This window comes from Podarcis pityusensis (genome assembly GCF_964106645.2).
Source record: "Podarcis pityusensis genome assembly, chromosome: 1".
Lineage (NCBI taxonomy): Eukaryota > Metazoa > Chordata > Lepidosauria > Squamata > Lacertidae > Podarcis > Podarcis pityusensis.
The window spans coordinates 25,167,250-25,192,234 of record NC_138028.1 but is presented as its reverse complement, the minus strand read 5'-3'; the positions used below and the strand labels follow the sequence as shown (position 1 = coordinate 25,192,234).

At 40.7% G+C, this 24,985-nt stretch overlaps 1 long non-coding RNA gene across 1 annotated transcript in view; it reads right to left on the bottom strand.

Annotated features, from left to right (window-relative positions):
* LOC308459337 overlaps positions 1 to 21,941 on the bottom strand; it is a 79,417-nt gene extending 57,476 nt beyond the window's left edge. Inside the window, exon 1 of the long non-coding RNA XR_013978015.1 lies at positions 21,369 to 21,941. This is a non-coding gene — a long non-coding RNA (uncharacterized lncRNA). The remainder of the gene's footprint in view (positions 1 to 21,368) is intronic.
* Between the last annotated feature and the right edge of the window lie 3,044 nt (positions 21,942 to 24,985).

Genomic DNA, 24,985 nt, shown 5'->3' with positions numbered 1-24,985 from the left:
TGCTGCCAAGGAGTGTGGTGGAGTCTCCTTCTTTGGAGGTCTTTAAGCAGAGGCTTGACAACCATATGTCAGGAGTGCTCTGATGGTGTTTCCTGCTTGGCAGGGGGTTGGACTCGATGGCCCTTGTGGTCTATTCCAACTCTATGATTCTATGATTCTATGATTCTAGGTTCTACAGAAGCTTATGAAGACTCTTCATTGAAAAAGATCGCCAATGGCAGATGACTCGCTGATCTGCCACCTAGACCAGGCTTCTCCTGCAACATGCAATCTCAGGTCGGTGCTGGATGTGTTCCAGGTGAACTCTCAAATTCATGGAGTCCGGCAGTGAGACCCATGAAGGCCAACAGTGCGTGGGGTAATTGAATAGCAAAACAATGCTACAAGATGTCAGTGTAGTGTCAGTCTGATGGTGACTATTTTTTGTACGTTTCAATGGGGAAAATTTCCATTCGAATGACATTAAACCAAATCCCATTTCAAATGTTCTTCAACAGAAGGTAAACCACAAACTTGGGTGATGAATAACCCTCCCCATCGTATTATGTTCCAGGTGCCTCTGAGCTGGTGAGGAAGAGAAGAAGCTGCCACTATTTTTATTGTAAGTGAGAATCACCTGTTGATTTAAGGTGTCAATTTTGTCTAGTGTGAGCCATTAATGAAAGGTCTTTCTCATGTTTTGTTGCTTTCACATTACTCATAGCAAACCACAATCTAAGGTTTTTGTTTCCCAATAGTGGGTCTTAATAATGCCATCATGTCCCTCCCCCTGGGGGGGGGGGCTCTATGGAAGTGGAACAAAGCCTCCATCTGCCTGAATCCTAAACATATTGTAGTTTTATGTTGTTAACTGCCCTGAGATCTATGGATTAAGGGTGGTATACAAATTTAATAAATAAAATAGAAATAATAAATAAAACTCACACTTATAATTCAATAACACTTGCTCCCAGGTTTGTAAGAATGGTCACAGATCTAGGCTTCCACCCTAGATCTATAATAGTATGAGAGAGAGAGTGCACTTTGAACTTCTTATCTACTCTATTTATTAATTACATTTGATTGCAGATCCTACCCTCCTCTGAGCAGAAACCACACTGTTGCACTAAGTTAACAGAACCACCTACTACACCTAGAATAACCCAGAACAGAGAGAAAGAAAAAGATACAAAACAGGCAGGAATGGGCTTTTTAGATGAACCAACATAACACAGGGAGGCCACGTCACCCCCCCCCTCCACTGCCCTAACTTACTATAATATCCAGCTCCCCAGGTTTCATTTTTTAAAAAATGAGTAAACTTTTTGCTTATGTTGAACCTAAGATAGGAGGCAAATTGTACAGACACTATCTTCTTTTTGTGTTTGTGAGACAAACTACCCTCCCCTGCGCCTCCCTTCCAGAGTCATGCAGTAACCTTTCAATGAACTGTTGAAGCAGACATGTTTGAATATACCAGTATCTACTAGAAGAAGCTAGGTCAGAGCCTTCTCTCTGCCATTCTTGCAGGGAGCTGTATATACTTCACAAAATTCAAACACACAGCTCCCACCTGCAGTCCAATGGTGTGGCAATCCATGAAAGGCTTTATGACTTGACTCTGCAAATTAATGATACAAACTAAGTCAGTTGACAGCACCAGCAATAAAAGAGAAACAGATTGTTTGGAGGGAGAAAAAACCAGCTAGGTGTTCTTCTCTCAATACTTTTTTTTTTTATGAGACATGAAGATAACTGCCTCTGCTTCGGAAATGTGAAGCTAGATAACAGACAAGTTCAGCAGCTACACATGGCCATATTAAGCTGAGTAGGAGGCTGTCAAATGAGATAGGGGCCTTTCTCAAGTCCTCTTTTATTTTTCTTAATGCCTTTATACAAATCAATTATGCAACCACACTTGAAATTCTGGGTACAGAATTCCTGGGTAAGGAATTCTCCTCACCTCAGAAAGTATATTGTGGAGCTGAAAAGGTTCAGCAAAGGGCTAGGGATGGAGGATAAATTCAATTCAGTTTGTGTTTAAAGCTGAGTTTATCGAATTTGCACATGCACCGAAACGCTGCTATCTGAATTTTGCAACCCAGTTCTCTAATGATAAAATGTTTACCAAAGTGCATCTATTAGGGGGATGTGTACATAAAAATAAAGATATTAGTGAAAAGAACATGCCAAATGCATTATATCGAGGGGAAATGTTTGCAAAACAATATGTGTACATTAAACAAATTCACACTAAAAATGTTGACAAATTTTCAAGAGGATTCCCCCCCCCCCCCAAGTTCACAAATTGCTGCAAAACAAACTGAATTTGAAACTGGAAAAATGAGGAACTGAGAATTGAAATGGGCAGATCCCTCCATTCCTAAAAAAAAAGGCAACCAAAACATAATCAAGAGGATGAACATTCTTCTCTTTGAGAAAAGGTTAAAATGTTTAGAGCTTTTTACTTTAGAGAAAAGGGGAATAAGAGGAAAATGTTAGAGGTGGATAAAATTATGCAAGTTCTATGCAGAAAATTCTTGGAAACTATAGTTTGCAAGTATGGGTGGGCACATAACAATACCAACAAGAATTTCCCAATACAGAGATTATTGGAAATTGTTTTTTGTCAAGGCTTCTAGTCTCCCAGCATGGGAGCTCATCTATGATCAGTCATGGATGCAGTTAGATGTGCTGTTTGGTCAATCACTTATAAGGACATTTCTCTAGTTTGACACTATAGTTGGGATCAGCATGAACTAATTGGAGTAAAAAGCAAATCTCTAAAAGTCCTAGTGTTTCACTTCCGTTCAGGTTTTGTGCTAATAGGGAATTGTAGACCCAGATAAAGAACACCAGAGTGACTTATTCTGTAATATCATATTTTGTTGTTAAAAAAAAGTTTAGGAACCAGGGCAGAAAGAGAAGCCAAAGTGAAGCAGTAATTGGACAGAAACACTAATGCAATTTAAACTCCAATTTCTCTAGTGACAAACGATCTCGTAAAATTGGTACAAAAGTGAAGTCTTTCTTCCATTACCAAAAAATAAAATAAAAATCTCCCTTTCAAATTGGATTACAGTTCAAAAAAACTGATTCATTTTTACCCTCCCATTCAACTTCACTAAAATTACATGACTGGCAGGGAATAAATTATTTCCTTTTGAATTCCTTAAGCATTTTAATTAATAAAAAAACATCAAACACACTTCTCTTGGGGTGTTTCATGCCTGACTTATTAAGAGGATGTCTTTAGCTAAAATGCCCATCTTTCTGTAGTAAATGCATATGCTCGACATATATTTTGTACATTATTAGTAAAGCAAGTCATCGAGCGACATGCTCCATGCAGCTCATTTTAGATGAGACAAATGCATTTTCATGTCAATAACTGTAAAATACTGCAATTCCATGCACATGGAAGCCATCCTGATCTTTCCTTTAAAAAAGATAAATGAAATGTACTGACTTCTACCCAGCATTTTTCACTAAGCAGGCATGAGTTCAAAGTGCTACTGAATGTATTTATTTATTTTAACCCCACTTTTCTACAGGAAACCTAAACTAACAATCTCAGATACCCTTAATCTTGCAAGCAAGCAAAAGAAAAGGCTCCTAATCAGTTGGCAATTCTCCATTTGTTTTAGACCACTTTGCATTGCTGAGTTCAGAGTTTTTCAAGTGTTCTTTTTTATATATAATTTATTAGGGGTTCTGCATTATTACAATAGAGCAGTCCCTTATTTCCCCTCCCAGATTCCCTCTGTATGACCTCATGCCATGCTTTTTTTATTTTTTAGCCAAACTATATTCATCACTGATACTCAGTAGTTCAGCATGCTATACAATGTCTCAGTTTGCACACTCAGATAAGGAATAAGATAAAGGAGTATCACTGCATCCATTAAATTGGGGGTGTTTCCATCCCTGAATTGTGCCTCTGACTGCTTTGAGATGTGGGTATTACTCAGTGAAGTTTTTCTTTCAGCCTCACTAACTTTGGGATTCTGTGTGCTGTACAATTTGCACCTTTACTACGCCGAAGCCTGGTATAAAGGTAAAGGTAAAGGGACCCCTGACCATTAGGTCCAGTCGCAGACAACTCTGGGGTTGCGGCGCTCATCTCTCTTTATTGGCTGAGGGAGCCAGCGTACAGCTTCCAGGTCATGTGGCCAGCATGACTAAGCCGCTTCTGGTGAACCAGAGCAGCGCACGGAAACGCCGTTTACCTTCCCGCTGGAGTGGTACCTATTTATCTACTTGCACTTTGATGTGCTTTCGAACTGCTAGGTTGGCAGGAGCTGGGACCGAGCAACGGGAGCTCATCCTGTCATGGGGATTCGAACCACCAACCTTCTGATCGGTAAGTCCTAGGTTCTGTGGTTTAACCCACAGTGCCACCCGCGTCCCTTGAAGCCTGGTATAGGTATGAGGGGGGAAAAATTAAAATTGTTTGTGGCTACCTTAGAGGAAAGGAAAGGCAACATATACATCCTAGAAACTACCCATGAATTTGCTTTTTCTAGAAAAATAGCACTGAAGGCAGGAAGGGCATTGCTTTGGATTTCCTATTGCACCAATCAGAGGAGTGGTGGAATGAGTACAGAAACCAGCAGCCAGGGAGACAGGAAGAACTGGCCTTATTGTCATCCAGAGCCCTGTATATAGAGCTAACATTCACACCACATATTTAAAGCCTTATGTTATCACTTTAAACAGTCATGGCTTTCCTAAAGAATTCTGGGAATGTAGACGGTTAAGGATGCTGAGAGCTGTAGGAAACCCCAATTCCCACCACAAAGCCACAATTCCCAAAGTTCACTGGGAAGAGGGTTTGATTGTTTAAATGCTCTGAGAATAGTAGGCCTGTGAGGGCAATAGAAGTCTCCTAGCAATTATCTGAACCCTTAACTACAGCTCCCAGAATCCTCTGGGGGGAGTTAGGACTGTTTAAAATGGTATCAGTGCTAGACTGGGAATGTGGCCAGTATGTCTCAAGACAACAACCCTCTTTATCCATTATTTGCATGTGGAACATGAGTGTGAAGTTAAAAGCAGGTGCTCTAAGCCTACCTGCTTGTGTGGGTGTCCTGATAATGCGGAATCCCCACTCACAAGTAGGAGTTCCCAGGTTGGGCTTTCTTTTCACACAGGGGCAAAGAAGGGGTTGGCCTAAGCCATTTGATCCTGTGACAAGCCCACTGCTGTTGTGCGATGCTAGGCCAATCACTGTCACTTCCGCTATAGCCTCAGCTGCTTTGCACAGCAGGGCTACCCTACTGCTCCATAAAGCCCTACCAGGGTGAGGTAGGAAGTTAGAGCTGTTCCCTAAGACAAGAGGAGTAGCAGCTTCTCACATTCATCAGATGCTACAAAGCAGCACTAGCTCCTTTGATCCTTTTCTTATAACCTCCGTCCAGTCCAATATTACAGAACAGCCTCAAAAATGTAATGAGTGAACAAGCATCCAAAAGTGAATTGGTAACATAAGTGAGTCTCTTTTTACAGTGCAAAGCTGTGTAAAAACAGGAGTACTTTTGTCATAATAGCTTCAGAAGAATCATGCCATTTACTTTAGCTTTTAATGCCGCTTTAAATTGCTATTTTATTACCCTTGTTGACATTCTGGAAACATGAAATTACCGAATCACATTGGGGGGTGGGGGAACCTTGTTAAATAATACAAGTCTAGGCCACAAATATGAATCATGTTCTTACCTTAAATAACAAAGGACATATTTATTTTAAATTCTTCTCTTTTTTATGCCTCCCTCTTTGAGAAAGAAATGCTGTTAAGCAACTGCAAAAACTATCATGTTGCAAGTAAATTTGTCTGTGACCTTGAACAAAAGACTTTTATTTTCTCAGCAGAAGGTAAAAAAAAAGTATCTTAAAATATATAGTGCTCGTTCACACTAGAAAGACTTGGGTAGGACTGCAGCCTATTGAATGCTATTGTTGAACTTTCCCTTCCACCACAAGTTTTATCTATTTTAATTAATAAAACCCAATGTTCATGAGTTCAAACTTCAGTTTTGTTTGGCTCTTTCTTCTGTTTCTTGAAAATGAAGGGATTTAAATGCTGTTTGAACTTCTAAAAGAGTTTAATCTAATATATCTAATATATCTAATATTGCTATATAATAAAGCTTCACTGGGCTTTCTCATTACTCAAGGAGACTCCCAAACTGCAGCAGCATTTTACATCTTTCCTAATCTCCTCCAAAATGGATGCAAGGTCCAATATCCAAACTTGAAATACAGAATTGTGTTCTGAACATGCACACCATTTTATATGACATCTATTTTTATGGGGATTTGGTGCTAAAACACTCAAGCAAATAGGGAAACTGGACAGGTGAGATAAACCAAAGCACCCAGTTCATGCTACAAAATGAGCATCTGTCCAGAATGTGGAATTTAACAGAATAATTCAGTACTGAACCAACATACCCAGTGATCCAGAGCAGGACAGAGTGGTCCCATTTTATCATTTGTATGGTGACATTTCCCACCCAGTCATCCATGGTAAAAGCTTTCAAAGTGAACAAGTCCTACTCTGTCTCACTAATATAAATATGTGCCAAAATTCATCCCGCAGTTTCTCTAAGGTTTTCCTCCTCTGCAATAGAAGCTTTTACTTTTCTGCCTCCTTCCCTGGGCGCTTTAGAATTTCTTCTGAATTACTGTTTGTGTGGAATTTTTAGATTACTGTACTGTTGCAAGGTGATCATGCGGGGTGCATTTGCTTTGCTTTCTAGTAAACATTTCTCTGGCCCTCTGCAGCCTCACTCCATCTGTTCATGCTTCCTAATCTGCAGATGGTGGCTTCTTCTGCCCTTTGATTGAATCACAGGCACCCAGGGAGGCTGCAGTGTGCAGACCACTTGTGAAATGATTCATAGGACACTCACAAACAGCCACTTAAAAAGTATGGTAAATGCAACAAACCCCTGTACCCAACCCATGAGAATTTCACACACCCCAAAGTCCCCCTTTGAGTAATTTTTGAATGCCATTTCTTTTCTCAGTCACTGATGGAGAATTGGGGGAAGGGGTGCAGGAGAACTTCTCAACACAACTCTGTTAATGTCTTACCACACCCTTAGAAAGGATGAAAATGGATTCACCTCTGGCAAAATCTGTTCATGCCCATTTACAAGAAGAAGAAGAGGAGTTTGGATTTGATATCCCGCCTTTCACTCCCCTTCAGGAGTCTCAAAGCGGCTAACATTCTCTTTTCCCTTCCTCCCCCACGACAAACACTCTGTGAGGTGAGTGGGGCTGAGAGACTTCAAAGAGGTGTGACTGGCCCAAGGTCACCCAGCAGCTGCATGTGGAGGAGCGGAGACATGAACCCGGTTCCCCAGATTACGAGACTACCGCTCTTAACCACTACACCACACTGGCTCTCAAGAAGATTTGCCCCCAAACAGAAAGCTCTAAAGCCTTTCCAGACCTTTCTTGTCCTCCCTTCCCAAGTAAAACAGCTCCTGTGGAATTCCCAGTCACAATCAGTTGTGGTGATGATGTTTGCGGCAAGAAATCCAGAAGAGAAATGGGTCTGGATCCTTACCTGTCTGCTCAGGCCTGGATTTAGACTTCTAGAGGGCCTATTAGTGAACCACCTTCTTAGGGAAGCTGCCTTATATGGAAGCTGCCTTATACTGAGGCAGATAATTGGTCCATGTAACTTAGTATTGTCAACAATGACTGTCAGTGGCTGTCCAGGATTTCAGACAAGGAAATTTCTTAGTCCTGCGTGGAGATACCTGGGACCTTCTGTAGGCCAACCTGCTTGTGCATTGTTATTCCTCATCATGCCTGAGTAAAGCACAGTGGTCGGTTCTTTCCATTTGTGTTTATGTACTGTTCTGAAGTCACAGTTTGCTCTTGAGGGCACTTTCCATTTGTCTCAGGTTTCCACAACATCCTCGGGTTAATCGATAGAAACGACCAGCTTCCTAATAAAACTGCAGCTACAATATAATGAATTTTGAATGAGGAATGATTTCTTTAAGTGTTGCTGAGCGTTACACATTTACACTGTGCTGAGGGATGTGTGCGAAACTTTCCTCTGAAACTTTCAGGCCTTGACTTTGATGTATTAGACTCAGCCTCAAGTCTCCTTTATTGAGCACTTGGCTCTTGGCAACATGCAAGAGATACAGGAGAGAAAAGAGTCTGAAGGGCATAAGAAAAGCTAAGGACACATTTCTCAGGACACAAAGACCCTCCAAATATGGATTCTTTTTAACAAAAAAATGTATCTGTCGCACTTTTAAATCAACTTCCTCTACTTCCAAGGGCTCATTTCTGCCAAGGAATGAATTTTAAAGTAGAAAATGCAGACAAATAAGAACCTCACCATTGAGTCACTCATCACCTTCCATTCCTACAGATCTAGGGTAGCAGGTGATGGTGTTCAGGTTTGAGGGCAGTGACTTCCAAGCAGGCATAACATGAAAATTGATGAAGCTCAGCATATATCCTCCTTACCATTTAACTGTCTTTGCTATGACAAGAAAGCACCCTTCCAAAATAACCATGCCTAGAAATTGCAATGCTGTGGTTGTGAACACCGTACAAATGCATAGATGGGGATGGGAGAGAAAATTGATTCAGTTTGCATTTAAAGGCGAGCATAGCTAATTAGTACTTTCCCAAAGAATAGGTGAACCGGACCTCAGCCATCCTTTGAAATTCACATCTTGCAATGCAGTTCTCTAGACAAGTAATACAGTATGTATACACACACACACACAGAGAGAGAGAGAGAGAGAGAGATTCACACACACGCATCTACACAAACACATATGGTAAAATATGCATATAAATGCATATATCATCCAAAACTGCATTTTCAAAAATGTGTAAACTAGACAAAATTGTGTAGAAATGCATGTATATTAGGAGAACTTGACATGAAAATGCTGGTGAATTTCTATGAAAACTTTTTAAAAAAGTAAATAAATCACAAACTGATGTTGAAACAGCGTGGAGAACTAAACTTAAGATTGGAAAAATGTGAAACAGAGAGAAATGGAAAGTAACAAGATTCTCCCATACATACATATGGATGCAAGCTAGCAGAAATAGCTTCCTTTTAATTCCCATGCCTATACACCCCAAATATCTCTGTTTTAAAACTTTTTCCTTTCCTTTGATTCCACAGAGGAAGTCCTTTAGAATTGCCTCCTGTGGCAGAACAGAATGCCAAATTTATTCAGCTGCATAGCTCATTCAGTAGAGCATGAGAATCTTAATTTCCAGGCTGTGGGTTTGAGCCCCACATTTGGCAAAAGATTCCTGCAATGCAGAGGGTTGGACTAGATGACCCGCACAGTCCCTTTGAATTCTACAGTTCTATGATCCCATGAACTCTATTTTTTTACGAGGGGAGAATGGAAGTTACACCACTGGTACCTATTGAACTCCGTGCTTTTAAAGAAGCGGTAGCACACTGTGGCCTTGATAATACACAGAAATGGGAAGTTTGTGATTTATCTCCTCTCCTTTACTCCTTCATCAGATCATTTTCCAAAGTATAATCAGCCAGAGTTCACTAGGAACCTGTAGTGACTGATCCCTTTATTACCCGATTCATCATACTGCAGGTACTTACACAAGGAAGAGGACTCCATCAGTCAAATGCTAATGTTGACTAGTTTCTAGCTGGCAATAAAGCACTAAAGGCTTTTAAGTATTAAAAAGGGGGGACGTTAACCTCACGATTGTCACTAGGTCAAAGCCTTCAGAATGGTATTGTTGTTTGCTGTTGCTGCAACGATTCAGGTATTTTATTTTATGCTTCAAGTTTTTTCATCCTTTTTTTCAGAATTTCAGTACAGTGACTGTACAGTCATACCTCGGGTTACAGACACTTCAGGTTGCGTTTTTTCAGGTTACAAACCGCCGAAACCCAGAAGTACTGGAATGGGTTACTTCTGGGTTTTGGTAGTCGCGCATGCTAGAAGCACTAAATCACATTTTGTGCATGCGCAGAAGTGCCATATTGCGACCCGCGCATGTGCAGATGTGCCACTGCAGATTGCGGACGCTGCGGGTTGCAAACATGCATCCCACACGGATCACGTTCACAACCCGAGCGTCCACTGTACTATCAAACCAGAATTGTGTTGGGAATTTCTGAGTTTCTAAAATGAACAAAGTTGTATTTAAAGTAAGTTATGTCAATGATGTTCATGTTTACCATTTCCTCAAAATGAAGTCTCATTGAGTTGAAAGGGGCATGTCCCGGAGGAAGTATCATAGAATGGAGACAGCAAAGCAAGCTTAAAGAAACAACCACCCAACTCCTGTCTTTGTGACCTATGTGCAGAACGGGATAAACTGTCCATCTGACTCCCAACATAGTGTAGTGGATTAGGGGATTGGACTGCAGCCTGCAAGAACTGGATCTTTCAAACGATCCAAAGAAGCTCTTGTGCTTCAGTTTGCCACTTGGAAAATACAGTGGTCTAAAGGATAAAGTAGCCTTGATTTTAGATTCACTGTCAGAATTTGGGGCATGCCAAGGTAAGTACCTATCCATCTTCCGAGAAGCCATTGATAGCTGAATCCTCCAGGAATTTGTCTAAACCTCTTTCAAAGCCATCGAAGTTGGTTCCCATCACTACATTTTGTGATATTGTGCTTCATAGCTTCACTGTGTACTTGATGAAGAAGCACCTCATTTTGCCTGGATTTAATCTTCTTCCAAAATCCCCAGGGCATTCTGGGGAGAAAACATGGTTTCCCCTGTGAATAACTTTTAGCCACATTACAGAAAGACCATCTTACCCTCTGTGAATTGTATTCACATTCCTTCCACTGAAGATCAAACCAACTGAGAACCCCCCCCCCCCCGCCCTCCACCTCAACATGATGAAAAAGCTAGACTTAATACTTTGGGCCAACAATAATTGAAATTCAAGGTTTAGGCGGGCACAAGTAGCTTTGCAGAAATTATGTCACAAGTTAGACCTGATTTCTAGGTGGCTTTTGCCTCTGCACTGTGCATGGAGGAACAATTTGTATGAATTAGCTCTACATTAAAAAATTTAAACGCATTCAGATTTTCTAACACAAAACCTGTTTTCTGCAAACAGCATGTGAAAACCAAGTTTGTGAGGTTTTGCCACCTTAAAAATGAAACATGTGAATTGGCCCTTAGCTAAACTGGAAATGTGAATGTAGGTCAAGAACTCAGACTCATAATGAGATCTGAGCCAAAGTTTTTAAAGGGGAAAAAAAACAGTTAAAAGGGGATTGGAAAGCTTTCCCCAAACAAGCCCCTGCCCCCTCTTTATTTTTCCACAGCTGCCAACTTTTTATCTGATTATGGTGGCTTGTGATCTGACAGAATATATTCAAAGCATAACCAAACTGGCTTCCACACTGTCTCAGTGTCACTGCTGTGTAATCAAAGATTCAGGTGACAAGGAATCAGGTGAAAATTGTGATCAATGTGTAACTTGGGTCCGCAGAGCCTTTGTTAGGAATGCCTGCCTCTTATAGCCACGTTCAAAAGCGTGACACATTCTGACACATTTCTGAAAGCATGCATAGACATTCTTACCCCCCCTCCAAAAAAACCCCCCTATTTATTCATTTTGATCATTTCTTGGCTGCCTGCGTTGTTCCTTGATTTAGAGAACCCTAAGAACATAAAAAGAGCCTGCTGAATTAGGCCAACAGCCCCTCTAGTCCAGCATCTTGTTCTCACAGTGGTCAACCACTGTGGGAAAGCTGAAAGAAGGACCTGAGTACAAGGAAACTCTCCCCGATATGGTTTCTAGCAAATGGTATTCAGAAGCATGCCACCTCCAACCCTTCATTAGATCACATTCAGGGCAGGGTATGTTGGATAAGGGGAGACTTCAGGCTTTTTAGATCAATTTTGCTTTGGTTTTTATTTTTCTTTAAACAGAGCCAGGTGCAAACATCAATCTGGAGAAAACCTGAATTGCCATTTGCTCCAATTGAGCCCTAAAGAGCAGTTTTCCCCTGAGGAAGCAGCAGGACAAGAGGAAGTGTAGATAAACCCCCACTCACACTGTTCCCACTATCCCAGAATATTCATTCTTTTGGATGTCTGACTTATCAATCAAAATTAATCTCATTTCAATTTCAGTTCATCATTTTGACCTCTGAATGTCTCTTTTCCTTAAGACTCTGTCTTCCAGTTATAGTCATTATACTTCCCATTTCTGTTTATCTGCAAACCCCATTAATTTTATAGACCACAACTCTATAGTTTTCAAAATAGTTTTGCTTTGTTTTTCAACAGAATTTTGATTTTTAGAGCATTTTCTCCAGCGTATAACACAGCAGATTACAGCTGTAAATGTACTATCTAGAAACAAAGGACTGTAGAGTTGGTTTTGTTATGAATGGTGACATCCCATAATTGAGATAAGACAGTAGATGCTTTGTCTCTCAGAGTCCTTGATTCATATTTCAGCATGAGTAGGTTAGTCACTCTGTCAGCTGGCTTCAATTACACATTCTTACATGAGTCAGCATAATTTATACTAATGCAAGGGTCAATTTCAGGTAGCGGCATTTATCAGGTAGCAGCACACTGTAGGTGAAACTCACATTAGCCTTTTCTTCTTCCAAAGACATCCTACAAAGCAGTAGAGGTTTAGGACCAGAGTTTTCCTTCTCCTAGATGGGCTACGTTTCCAGGCTGATGAGCCCCATCTGCCCCTCACTTCTTGACTGTTGGGCCCACTATTGGTCTTGTCCACTCAATCTGCCAGGATGTAAATTCTGGTTCTTCTCAATTTCTCATTTTTCCAGTTCACAACATTTCTGCATCAGTTTGAAATGGTGTTTCTTTTTTCCCGCTGTTGAAAATTAGTCAGCATTTTAGCAAACAGTTCTCATACACATTTTTTTGCATGCAATTTTGGCTAATAAACACATTTTTGTAAGCAATTTCCTGTAACATAATGCATTTTCTATGCTACGTTCACTGATAAATGCATTTTATCTACGCTTTCTCCTAATATACACAATTCTGTACACTTTTTTTTGGTTGGAGTACTGCATTCCAAGATACAGATAATTTAGAAGGATAGCTGCCTTTTAGTATGTGTATTATTCTGGGAAATGCAAACCACATTGGTTCCCATAAAAATGTGAACTGAAATTCCCCCATTCCTATGTGATAAAATCTCCCCATACTTCACTGCTCCAGTCCTAATCATGATAACAGTTTTAAAAAGCTCTAAATACCATAGTACCCTTTCATATTGCTGAAGTCTATAAAGATTCCATTTCACTCTCCAGGCTCTATGTCCATGCCCAGCGGGACTGCGGGGGCAGGATCTTGAGTGTGCATTCCTGGCATTGGACAATCAGGATAGATTAGGGATTCTGCTGTTTTTTTGCCAGCCTCGCTGCCCAGCATTCTCCCTGCCTGAGCTGACAGAGATGGTCTTAGAGGCCATGTTGAAGACTTCCAGACTGCTAGTTCTGAAGGACTTCTACATCCATGCCAAGGTGACTGGCTCTGGGGTGGCTCAGAACTTATTGGCTGCCATGATGACTATGAGGCTGTCCCAACATGCCAGGGTTCAGTTTTATCCCCCATACTGAGATCCGGAGGATGGCAACACAAGAATGGGCCTTTTCTGTGAGATCTTAAGTTGAAGGGTGGTGCAAATAATAATAACAACAAAAACATATGGATTAATAAATAGCCAACTGACTGGGGAAACCTTTCATAGCAGACTATGCCCAGAAAGGTCTATTATTCACAGCCTTATTTCAGCCACATGGCATTGAGAAGCAACTGCCACTGCACGGCACTGAAAGGGGCATAAGTGTTATTTTTCCTCAGATAAACAGATCAATCTCTGCTTATAACTATACCTCTATACCTGGTCTTCTTTCCATCATTTTTGAAATATACTCGGAGTCGAGAGTGGATTTCGTGCTCTTTATTCAACTCATAGTGGTGAGGAGGAGTGGAAGTTCCCTCAGAATGTCCCCTTTATATACATTATTTACACAATGGGCCCCATGTGATTGGCTAATTCCAGGATTCTCCTGCAGGCCAATCAGGTTGCGGATTCACTTCCACCTGGAGCTGGATTGGGTGGCTCCTGTGGACCAATCAGACTGCTGCATTCTGGATCCTATTGTTCTAGGACCAATCAGACTGCTGCATTCTGAATCCTATTGTTCTCGGACCAATCAGACTACTGCATTCTGAATCCTATTCAACTCAGTACATAACAATCTTCCTTATGAATTCATTCTCCTTGAAAATGGATGTCCACAACTGGACAAATGTTTGACCTCACCAGTACCTTATAGAAGGCTATTCATCCTCCTCCACCTGTTCTACAAAAACTTTGCCAAATTACTTCCAAGAATTCCAACCAGTCTTTTTGCAGCTGCATCTTATTGATGGCATGTAGTTTTCTTCTGATTAAGAGGTTGTATCACAAGATCTTACCTCCACTGCCACTTCCAGATCTGTTTTGCCGATAGATAGGATAACAGAACATGTTTGCTCTTTGTCCAAAAATGTATTACTTTACAATCCATTTGTTTAGCTCCATTCCCTTGTCATTAGACCACTTTGTTTGGTCAGCCACTTCATCCAACATGACCTAATTTCCATTGTGATTCATTCAGTTGGTTAGTTGTAGAAATACCATCTAACCTGTCTCAAATTACATTTTCTCTTCATTGGTGATTGAAGTTCATGAGGTTTCATTATTCTTCTGGATTTATATTTAAAAGCTGGCATTTTACCTTTTATACAAAACAAGGCCAAATGAAATCATCAGACTCCTGTGAGCAAAGTAATGCAAACACTTGAAAGATAAGAGCTTCTGAAGTGGATCTTCTTGCTTCTTCCTTTCTGTTATAGCACCTTAGCCATCTTGTAAATCTGATCCCAGGGGTCAATGGATTCTCCAGAATAACGTAGCTGCACTGAGGGATTGGCAGAAATCAACTGGAGGTAATTTCTGTTCAGGCCAAAGCTACATGCAATAATGGAGATCCATACTGGATCTCCCATTTCTTTAATTTGTTTGGTTGTTTGTTTGTTTTACAAAGAAACTAGCCACTTAAAGAAAGCACTATTCAGACAATGGCAAAAATGGAGTAGTGTTTGCCTTCACACAACGTTCTCCAGGGGAGGGGGGTTATTGGGTTGTTTTTGTTTTTGTTTTCATTATGTATTTTGTGCTTTTATATTCTGATTTTATCCTGTGAACCACCCAGAGACCTGCGGGTATAGGGTGGTATACAAATTTAATTAGTTAGTTAGTTAGTTAGTTAGTTAGTTAACTCTCCCACTGAAAGAATATTTTACACATATTCACGCGTTTTCCTTATCAGGGCAAATAGTAGCTTTAAAGACTGATTTTCTTTCCTTTTTATAAAAGGAAAAATACAGTTTTATAGTGTACAAAAAATGTTACTTTTAAGCCCATCTGATATTTGAGAAAGAATAGAAGCTTGTCAGTTTCAAGAGGAAAAAAGGGATCCATTATTCAGTTTATTTCTTTCCATATGAACAAAATTTATTTTTAACAGCATTGTTCTATCAGAAATGGTTAGGCTTAGGTTTATTAAATTCATGTATCACTTCCAACTAAAAGAGTCCCAAAGCGATTTGCAAGCAGGTAAAAAAATTCAGTGGTACGATCACATACATATATTAAAAGCATATTTAACAATACAATACCCTATTGATTATTCTGTCCAAGTGCCTGGGGAAACTGAAATTATGACAAGGTTTGTGCTAGGCTTTGTTCCATGAATGGAAAGATACTACAGAGAAGGCCTGTAACAGGAATCAATGTCATCTTGTCCAGTCAGATGGACGGCATATAAATAATAAAATTATCATCATCATCATCATCATCATCATCATCATCATCACAATTGCTTGGGCCTTAAATAGTACCCTCTGGATCCTGCTCATGGAACCCTCTCCCAACTCACTGCCATTAAGCTTAGGAAAAAGCTGAATACCAGCATGGGGTCAATAATCACTAGAATCACAGGAGTGGAAAGAGTTAACTAGTTTAAGCGTTATCAAGCAGGGAAAAAGAGGGCTGGATGAGAAATTGTATGAAATACCTCTGGTCTCACCCACTGCAATTTCTGATCCCACCCACTGGCAGAAAGCAGTTTACTGCCAAGATAATTCAGCTCTTGATGGAAAAAAGTTTGACCATTCCCACTCTCATTGCTGTAGTCTTTCAAGGCTCTACAAGTCAATGTTGGTCAATGGCCAGGGATGATGGGAGATGTAGTTCAGTAACATCTGAAGGGCGAAAGGTTTCCCACAACTGCAATATATGAATTGAAACACAGCTATCTTTCAAAATTCACATTTCCCTGAATTTTGCATGCAGGTATCCAATCATACAATGATGCACATCCAAAAATATATCAATTAGTGAAAACAATATAAAAATGCATTATATTAGGGAACATTGCTTGCAAAATGTGTGGAACAGACAAAGTTGTGTAGAAAAAATGAACACTGGACAATTGTATGTACAAAAATGTGTGTTTGGAAAATACAGTGGTGCCCCGCAAGACGAATGCCTCGCAAGACGGAAAACCCGCTAGACGAAAGGGTTTTCCATTTTGGAGGCGCTTCGCAAAACGAATTTCCCTATGGGCTTGCTTCGCAAGATGAAAATGTCTTGCGAGTCTTGAGATTTTTTTTTTGCTTCCCCCCCCTTTATCTAAGCCGCTAAGCCTTTAATAGCCTTTTAGCAGCTAATCCGCTAAGCTGATAAGCCTTTAATAGCCGCTAAACCGCTAATAGTGCTAATCCGTTAAGCCGCTAATAGGGTTGCTTCGCAAGGCGAAAAAACCGCTAGACGAAGACACTCGCGGAACAGATTAATTTCGTCTTGCGAGGCACCACTGTACACACCCAAAATTATTATGCATTTCATGTGGATTTCTTTTCTTTTTAATGCAACCTTATGTAAAAATTGGGGGAACGGAACTTATAAATGGGACACTGAGAAACTGAGAGATTCATTCATCCCTAATGTGATAGCAAGGGATGTGAATCTAAGAAAATAAAATTTCCTTGTGAGTTATTTCATTCTAAGACAAATCACATCTAGAATAGTTCTCATTGTGAACCTCTTGACTTTTAATAGATTTGCTCAGGATGTATATGATATGGAGAATATTAACCTCTAGTCTCCCATGGGAACAATTTCCCAACAAATGGATGGAACCTCTCTAGTACATATTTTAGAAAGGCTTTGACCAGTGCTATAAATTGGAGATGTGAAAAGTTGCTTAATCTTTTATCATTTCTTTCTGCCCTTTCTCAGCTGGGAAGACATGGAAAGATAAGATCTGGTCATCCATTAATCTTCCTTTTTTTTTTTTTTTACAATGACAGGTGCTTAGAAACAAAACGTTAGAAGGGGCCTTGCTGTCTAACTCCACAATCTGAGGCTGGAAACTATATATTAATGGTATAGCCAACAGATGCCTGTATCGCCCTTTCTTCAGCCTCAAACAAGTTTTCATCAGTTCCTTAGGCACCATGTTTCACTATCCATGCATTTGAAAAGTGTGCTTTTCTTTGTATAGAGCCTAAATCTCTCTGCTTATCACTTTAACTTATCTCTTTTTGTCCTTCCCCCAAGACAGGGCTGCATGGTTCTCACCTACATTATCTGAAGGTCGCTCTCATATCCCCCTCTAATCTTCCTTTTCTCGAGGCTAAACATGTCCAGTCTCTTCAACCTTTTCTCATACCGATTGAACTTCAAATCATTTGTCATTTGTAAGCTACTCTTCAAAGCCTTCCCTGACTTGTTGATGTTCCTTCTGAAAGTATCACTTTGAATCACATATCAAAGGAAAGAACTCACAGGTCCTGTTGCATTCTAAGATTTAAAGTAGGGATGGGGGACCTGAGGCCAGGGGCCCTATAGTGGCCCTTCAGTCTTCCCTGTCTGGCCCTATGGATTCCAGATGGACCACTGGCCTGATCCAGCAGGCTCTTCTATTGTTCTTAGATACCTTTCTGAGTCACACCTTTCACCAACACTGCTTTCCACCCTCAGATGTTTTTGCCTGGCAGAAATGAGTCCTTGAATGCTGATAATGCTTCTTGCTTTCCCTGGTTGAAGGAAAGAGAGGGATAAGTGGGTGTGTAGAAACAAGCATACAGTGCAAAAACCATAGAATTGCAGAGCTAGAAGGAGCCCTGGGAGCCATGGAGTCTAACCGCCTGCAATGCAGGAATGTCAACTTGATCATACTTGACAGATGGCCATCCAACCTCTGCTTAAAAACATCCAAGGAAGGAGCTCTTACAGACCGAAAGTTCTTTCTGATGTTTAGTCAGAATCTCTTTCCTTGTCATTTCAGTCCATTGGTTCAGGTCCTAGCCACCAGAGCAGGAGAAAACAAGCTTACCCCATCTAGCATGTGACAGTCCTTTAGATAATTCACGTCTATGCATTTTGACCATTGGTCCTGCCCACCACTACCATGTGATTCCCCGAAGTTGACCCATAAAACAGATGGTGTGTCAGCCCTATGCTGACCTCAGTGACACTTTGCCGCTCCCCCTTTCCATTCCAGCATGCAGCAGCTTGAGATATGAGGCAAGACGTGCAGGCACTAGTCTCTTTATTCATTTTGTGAGAATCCAGCCTGATCCTTCCTTTGAGTGTTTTTAGCCAGTGAGTGAAGTCATCATCATCATCAACAACAACAACAACAATTTATGAGAGCCACATTACAGATATAGGCATACCTGTCCTCTTGGAATGGGAACAAGAAGGGTGAAATCACCTGCTTTAATTGGGGTTTAAATAGGGGAAATTCATGGGATTTCCAGAATGGATTCTCTTTGTCAAAAGGAAGGTACCATAATCACTGCCAATAGCCACTGCTACTTCCTAGGCAGCACTATCAGCCTGTAATCACAAAACACTTAAACTGGAGTTGAAACTGAGATTAGATTAAGCCAACCTTTTCGCTACAATCACTGAAACTATCACACACTTGTCTGTTTGTTGTGAAATTGGTTCTGAAGATCATTTATCACTGACAGAGTCTTCCTTTTGTGTGAAAGATGTGCTTATCAATAAGAGGCAAGGTAGCACATGATAAGCTTAACCTATGTAAACTAACATAATATTTTGTAGACACCAGCATTTCCTTAAATTTATGCCTTGTTCCAGATTTACTGAAAACTAGGGCTTTGTTTGAGACACTGAGTAATATAAGCTGAGTGCTTTGTCAAGAACAAATGCATAAAAGAGGCAAGTAAGATTAAAATGGTAGCATTTTGAAAAGCTCAGGAAGCCAGTGTTTGAGTACCCTAGAGCACAGTTTGCTATATTTGTGTATCACGCTTATAGGTGCTATTTAAAAACATTCATCGCTTTCAAATTCATCTCTCAGGTTACATACAAATGACATTAAAAGGATTGTTATTACACATTTCCATTGTACAAAGGCACAGCTAGATTTGACACATAAACAGTGAATGTATAATCAATGCACTGATGACTAAAAGATTAAGGCAATCCTTTGCCTTTGCAATGAAATACTTCAGTCCTTGGATTTCAACAGAAACATGCTCATTGTGTGTGACCTGATTGCAAAGGACTGTCGAATTTTAACAACCAATTCTCCTTTTATCAGAGGTTCACTGCAAGAGCTCCACAAGAAGATTGTGTTGTAAAGTGAGAAAATGAAAGTCAAAGGCCCATCCGTTCCTTTCAGAGGGCCTACCACATTCCATCTTCCTAAAACATACAATTTCTGCATCTTATCTTGCTCGATACTTGCATAGATTTTAGCTTCCAACCCTGGAAGGAATCATATGAGAATGTTTCACTAACAACTATACCCATTCTCACTATAAAAACTATTGGAAATTACATCATATAAAAGATTCAATGTTTTTAGTCTAAGATGTGCAATTTGAAAATCACCTACGCCAATATGTCCAGAATGTCGAACTTGACTGTCTACATCAGGGGACTGCAACCCGCGGCTCCGGAGCCGCATGTGGCTCTTTTACACCTTTGCCGCGGCTCCGGGGCGGATACTAGCGAGGGGAGGAGGCGCATTGTGCGCCCCAACACTCCCCACTGTGGCAGGCGCTGTACTGGCTGTGACGTCGCATGGGGCGGTGCGTGCATTAGTCACGCACCGTCCCGACGTCACCTTCCCGCCCGCCCGCTACATTGTAAGGGGCATGTACGCTGGTCACTGTTTTGAAGGGGAGTGAAGAACACACACACACACAAAAGGTAACTTGTTAATTTATTTATTTTATTTATTTTAATTATAGTTAATTATAGTTAATTTATTTATTTAATTTGTTTTATTTTATTTCTATGAGGAGGAGTTATTCTGAGGGGTCAAACAAAGAAATAATAAAAGAAATAATAATAAAAAAGTGACAAAAAAGTTATTTTTATAATGACGAGTTTGCGGCTCCCAGTTTTTTTTCTTCGGAAATGGGTCCAAGTGGCTCTTTTTATCTTAAAGGTTGCAGACCCCTGGTCTAGAGCATGGGTAGGCAAACTAAGACCCGGGGGCTGAATCCGACCTAATCGCTTTCTAAATCTGGCCTGCGGGTGGTCCGGGAATCAGTGTGTTCTTACATAAGTAAAATGTGTCCTTTTATTTAAAATGCATCTCTGGGTTATTTGTGGGGCATAGGAATTCGTTCTTTTTCCCCCAAAATATAATTCGGGCCCCCACAAGGTCTGAGGGACAGCAGATTGGCCCCCTGCTGAAAAAGTTTGTTGACTCCTGAGTACATTATTTACCCTGGGAGAAAGGTACATCTCTTTAGGCAAGTTCTGGTATTTGCCTGAAAATGCAAACTCTGTATCTTTGTATGAGGCACAGGATGCACACAATGGAGAGAGTCTGCTGGAGGTTTCTACTGAAGTGCAACCTTCTACACAACTTTATCATGGTCCCTGATTATGCAACGTATTCTACACATGTTCAAGCAATTGCAAGTACAAACCCCCTTCAGACTTTCCTTGCTCACTGCAGGGAATGTCAGGGGTTGAAGGGGAGAGACATTGTGCATGAGAATTGTTGGATGGATTTGGATGAGTAGCAGAGGATATTTTACTTATTAATCATCCTTCCTCTTTTCACTAGTATGAGAATGCACATACCTATTTCATCAGAGTAATATCACCATCTATTTGCAACTCAACTCTAGAAGCTTTTAGGACAAGGTTGTATAACCTTCTAGAACAAGTCTGATATCCAAGAATGCTTAGGCAGACTTGGATTATCTTCTCCCTTTTAGGTTTCCCTCTTAACAAAGATATCACTCTCAGACCATTTAAGTAAACAAGAAAAATATAAGGTTTACTCACTTATCAAAGTCTTGCCATGATTCAACAGATATAGTGATGAAAATCAGGCAGGGGATAATCCTTAAAAATGACAAAAGTCCATGGTCCAGTTCAAAATGGAGTGTGCTCTCTGGAGAAGAGCTCACAGACAACCTACCCCATTGCATGTAGGAAGAAGAGTGTGCAGTGACAGGAAGAAGAAGATTAAGGTTGTATTGTTTCCCATCCTGACACACAAGTTTCAAGGATATGACATCATAGAGTCCCCTGCTTGAGACTCTCCAGCAAGCATACATTTGTGATTTGGCTGCAGATTATCCCACAAGAATTTGGCAGAGAGGATGATGTGAACACACCAGTCCCCAACCACACTTTCAGCATTGCAGGCAAATATCTAATCACACCTTTCCTCCAGGATGCTTCTGGCATTTCTGCTTGAGAACTACAGGATCATGGCAAAGTGCTCTTAGGATAAGTGGTTCAGAAAAGTAGAACTGAACTCATCAGTATACAAAGAACTGTTAAATGGATGCAAGAGTGTGCAGCAAACTAGCAATGAGACTGAGACAATTTTGTCTTTCTTCAGGTTCCAGAACAAAGGAATCTTTTCTTAGGTTCTTTCATTCCAAGTTGCAGAAACTCCTTAAGTTCCTTGGCACATATAGTCTCCCATGGCCACTACCAGGAACTTGTCAATCCACAAGCACTACATTAATGAAGAATCATAGAATGGTGGAACCACTGCAGGTCCATACATAGAATTTCCATAAATTCAGTTGTCTCCAATGTTATTTTCTTTCAGATGTCAGCTCATTGTTTTCTCAGGCATATGGAACTGCTTCAGAACCGGATTGCTGCTGCATTGTCTGTAATTTTGGCTCGTTGTTATTTTGATTCTTTGGGTTTTTTGATATATATTGGTTTTATATTGTTGAGTTTCTGGTATAGATATGTGTGCCTTAATAGATTGTTATGTACCACCATGGGAACCTTCTGGTTACAGGGCAGAGCGCACTTCCACCACCTTATAATTCCCCATGTTCACAGGAGAGTAATCACCATTATATCCCTGCCATGGAGAACTGAGAGAGGTTGTCCCTATCCCTTTCCATCGACTTTAGCAGAAGGCTGCTTTGAACTGCTGCTGGTGGTGGTGCTGCTGGACTATCCCATCCTTTCGTAATCCATTGATAACGCCAAGGTTGCAGGTTCAACATCTGTATGGGACAGCTGCATACAGTATTCCTGCATTGCTGGGGATTGGATGAGAAGATCCTCAGGGTCCCTTCCAACTCTGCAATTCCATGATTCTGTGCTGGCCAGGATTGAAGAGAGTTGGAGTCCAACAACATCTGGAGCATCACAGATTCCCTATACCTGTTCTAGGAAGCCATTGAAGACAACAGTCCTCTCACTTTTTGCTTCCTATCAAAACGAAGGTTCCATATACTGATCATGGTCACTACTGATTGTTCATGAATTTGCCCAATCTTCTTTTAATGCCTCCTGAACTAGGGACAATGCATCCTCTGGTTACCTACTGCTTATTTTAATTTCCATTCTCTCCTGCCCCTGTTTTTTTCAACCACACTCTGATTGTGCTTTCATTTTCATTTCATCTTCTCTTTCTCTCTCTCTTTGCCTCAGTCTTTGAGATATTCCGTAGTCTACAGACTTGTCAATATATGCACAGCCAGAGGGGCTGTGTCTGCTAGACGATGACTCCAAAGCATTTGACACCCCCTCCATCAGTCAGTCTTGAATCAGGCTGCTATTTGCACCACAAAGTGGTATTGATATTAAATGGGCAGCATATACAAGGGGAATGTGGCAATTGTCTGTAGCACAATGCCTCCGGGGAAGGACATGGTGCTTACTAGCTTCCCATTGATTTTCTAAATAGAATTATAATCAAGAACTAATTTCAAGCCAAGTTCAATTTCACTAAGATTGAATAAAGCATCCTATCAAATTGGTTACTCTGCATCAAACAGACAGAGATAACATTCAAAGGACTGTAATTTGTTCAGAACAATTTCAAGTTCACTGTGGTACTTGGGTAGGAGAATGATAAGATTTACTGATACCCTTCTCAGTTAAGCTTAATGTCTGGAGCAACACTTTAAAATGATCTTACCTGTGGTTATGTGGGGGGGGGGGGCTTAAGTTTCCTCACACCTGCTTAGTCTTTGTACCTGCATAATTGGATCAATTGTTTAAAGTACTGTATTTACATAATGCTGTTCAGTGCCAGCATCTGTTTAAAAATAGGCACAGTATTTATTTGCTGCAATTATTGTTGTTGTTGTTGTTGTTGTTGTTGTTGTTGTTGTTGCAGCAAATAAATTATTATTATTATTATTATCATCATCATCATCATTATTATTCCCCCCCCTTCGCCAGCAGGTTCCAGCAGGTGACAGTTTAGAATTCAATTTAAAAGCTATTACACCAATTAAAAACTAAGAATTGAAAACAGTTAAAGCAGATTACAGTCACGGGAATAGGGTGGGCCCTGAAAAAAAGACATCACAGACAATTCCCACAAACCTGATTCACCAGAGGAGGCAGTCCATTCCTCAATGCCTACTCAGCAGTGCACTGAGCAAAAAGTCATGGAGAGAAGTACTTGCCTTCAGGCCAGGGCACTATCCTCTTAAAAAGTCACACTCCTCAGGAAGAATCTAGGAGTGCCTAGAAAGGGGTTATCTGGACTTTAGAAAGAAGAAGAAAAGAGTTTGGATTTGATATCCCGCTTTATCACTAAGGGTCTCCGCTTTGAGACCCTAAGGAGTCTCAAAGCGGCTAACATTCTCCTTTCTCTTCCTCCCCCACAACAAACACTCTGTGAGGTGAGTGGGGCTGAGAGACTTCAGAGAAGTGTGACTGGCCCAAGGTCACCCAGCAGCTGAATGTGGAGGAGCGGAGACGCGAACCCGGTTCATCAGATTACAAGACTACCGCTCTTAACCACTGCACCACACAGGCTCTCAACCTCCAGAGTTTGTTAGAGCAAGCTATGCACTCAGAGCTAGTACTCTGCCAAAATGTCCTGCATTTCCCCAATTCCTAAACATTATCCACCAATTAATAAGAATTTCATTTGAATTAATAAGAATTGCTTTAAAAAATTATCAAAGGGAGAGAAAAAATCAGTAATATTCTCACAGATAGGGGGTGAGGTTTGTGTGTCTGTGCTTGCCTCACAAAGCCAAAGGTATCCTTCTGTTCTACAAATCACCTCACTAGTGGTCTGCACTCTGCAGCTTGAATTGAAACCCAAGGGAAGACAGCATGAGGTAACTCCTCCCATGGGACTTTCTCAGATCAGGAAGTATATGAAGCCTGAGAAACTGCAGAGTGCTGGAGAATTTTTTTACTGGAAATACAAAAATCTCCCTCAACCATCTCACAAGGATGGGGTAAGCTCAGAACCAATACTCACTTTAAATAAATTCTAATGAGCCTTGAAAAGGGCCAAATACACACACACAAATCCCAGAAGCTCCCTTCTCTGGGGAAGAAAACTTTTTTTAAAGAAACCAGGAAGAAATAGCTTTGGCACAGCTCCTCTGAGCTCTCTGAGGTGCTGAGACACTGTCTGCCTTGCTCCTTTGTCATAGGGAGGGCAGGTCAGA